A 2,500-nucleotide genomic window follows, 5' to 3' on the forward strand; every position below is an offset into this window, starting at 1 on the left:
TGCTCTCTTAGAGTGAAGCACAAAGGAACTTTGCTGGCTGTGCTGCACTGCGTCCCTTCTTTCTAAATATTCCAATTAGTGATCAGTTTACCAAAAAAGTAGCAAATCTGCACCCATAGATGTACTCCTTGAAAGGATACAAATTTACTACCTTTTTAAAATACACAATCACTGGCAATAGTAGCCTTGGAAAGCTATGCCAGATTCAGGTTTGAAGCTATGCCCCTTTTCTTTCTCAGACTCACACAATCCTCTCTCCTGCTGATTCCATTGTAACTCAGGTATGCTCTGCTCCTTCATATAGTCCCCAGCACGGCATCCTGACAAGTCTCCTGGCTCCATAGCTCAGGGGTTAGAGCACTGGTCTTGTCAACCAGGGGTCGTGAGTTCAAATCTCCCTGGGGCCTCACAAACATTTTGGATTTAACAACACTTTTTAGTTCATTGGGGAGCCTCACTACAAATATTCTTTTCAAGATAGAAAAACAAAGGCGACACAGGGCAAAGCACGCAAGAAAGGGGGGCATTACACACAGTGTCAGTGGAATGACAAACACAATACTCCTACAGGGTCATACAATTGACTTGTGTGAGTATGGGGGATGTTTAGAGTGACATCCCAAAATATCATTCTTGACTTGGTCGTTGGCTTTGGTGCCCCTTCAGCCACGTCCTTTCCAATGCACATGTCATTTTTTTAATATCATCCTGATTTCACTGTGAGATTTTAACTTGTTCTTTTTTTCGGGTCCGGAATTTAAGTGTACATTTAGGCCCATGTTTAAACAGATTTTTCATCGGGTTGCATCACTTTTTCGATGCAGCATTAACACAATTAGTTTTTTGGTATTTACAAAGCCATGCACATGTTAAGAAAAAGTAACAGCACACAGCACCTTGCTCTGCCATGCTTTACTTTGCGTCAGGTAGGTGTTCCACAGGTGGTACATGGTTTTCTTGTACATCCACACATGGATTTTGATGTAATCCCATGTTTACAAAAACATACAGTCATGGTTTTGTGCCACAATGGTGCGCCTCCCCGAGGCTGGTGTAAGGAGAACAGATGTCTTTATTTCTCCATGTTACTGCCTCTTTGCATGTGGTGTGCTGCAATTTGCAGAACAGATACAAGGAGTAAACAAGCACTTGCAATACAACTGGTCTGGCATTTCTCCGAGATAGAGCTATTAGCAGTTGTAAACTCCCAACCAGACTTTTCTTGACTCATTAAATGTAAATAATGAGCGCAATCGCGCTGCTACAGCTCACTCATATTGAAACCTATCGGCAAAAGTGCAATTATCTATGTAACCGGCAAAAGTTCAATTAATTATGTAACAGGGTCGATGTCATGCAATGAGCTCGACTTCTGTCAAACGAGATCGTGCTGTGAAAAAAAGTGAAAAAGTAGTCCACAAACCAGATGGAAAACAGCGAGCCTCCTATGTTTTCAGTACTTGGTCGCTGCGCTCAAGGAGGGCTAACCACCGGAAAAGGCATGACGTATGCATGCCTTCCACTAACGAAAGCAAGCAGATTTTAACAGGGAAGCCCACGAACCAATGAAAGACACCAACGTGAAATGGACGGGGCTCCTAGCCCTTTTCTAACTACAACAGCGTCTCGCAAGCAATACGCATGCGCAAGCGCATTCTAGCGCAGGCTTGACTCTAAAAAATCTCCTATGATAGTTGTAGGAAGATATTCCTTTATGCACATCAGCTCTCCTGAACATAAGGCAGATACCCTTGCACTCAAGGCAGCCCGAAGTGCACCTTTGCATAGACAAAGAGCAGAACTGCACCATTTCTGTGAAGATATGTCTCAGTTCTGCTCTCTTCGAGTGACGCACAAAGGAACTTTGCTCGCTGTGCTGCACTGTGTCCCTTCTTTCTAAATATTCCAATTAGTGATCAGTTTACCAAAAAAGTAGGAAATCTGCACCCATAGATGTACTCCTTGAAAGGATACAAATTTACTACCTTTTTAAAATACACAATCACTGGCAATAGTAGCCTTGGAAAGCTATGCCAGATTCAGGTTTGAAGCTATGCCCCTTTTCTTTCTCAGACTCACACAATACTCTCTCCTGCTGATTCCATTGTAACTCAGGTATGCTCTGCTCCTTCAGATAGTCCCCAGCACGGCAGCCTGTCAAGCTCCTGGCTCCATAGCTCAGGGGTTAGAGCACTGGTCTTGTAAACCAGGGGTCGTGAGTTCAAATCTCACTGTGGCCTCAAACATTTTGGATTTAACAACACTTTTTAGTTCATTGGGGAGCCTCACTACAAATATTCTTTTCAACATAGAAAAACAAAGGCGACACAGGGCAAAGCACGCAAGAACGGGGGGCATTACACACAGTGTCAGTGGAATGACAAACACAAGACTCCTACAGGGTCATACAATTGACTTGTGTGAGTATGGGGGATGTTTAGAGTGTGACATCCCAAAATATCATTCTTGACTTGGTCGTTGGCTTTGGTGCCCCTTCAGC

General features: G+C 43.6%; 2 non-coding genes across 2 annotated transcripts; both read left to right on the forward strand.

Annotated features, from left to right (window-relative positions):
* Positions 1-334: 334 nt before the first annotated feature.
* Positions 335-407, forward strand: TRNAT-UGU (transfer RNA threonine (anticodon UGU)). The gene has a single exon. It is a non-coding gene; the product is annotated as a tRNA-Thr (tRNA).
* A 1,760-nt stretch (positions 408-2,167) lies between these two features.
* On the forward strand, positions 2,168-2,240 carry TRNAT-UGU (transfer RNA threonine (anticodon UGU)). Its single transcript has one exon. It is a non-coding gene; the product is annotated as a tRNA-Thr (tRNA).
* The last annotated feature ends 260 nt before the right edge of the window (positions 2,241-2,500 follow it).

The sequence above is a fragment of the Pleurodeles waltl genome, unplaced genomic scaffold (assembly GCF_031143425.1).
Source record: "Pleurodeles waltl isolate 20211129_DDA unplaced genomic scaffold, aPleWal1.hap1.20221129 scaffold_39, whole genome shotgun sequence".
NCBI classification, from domain to species: Eukaryota; Metazoa; Chordata; class Amphibia; order Caudata; family Salamandridae; genus Pleurodeles; species Pleurodeles waltl.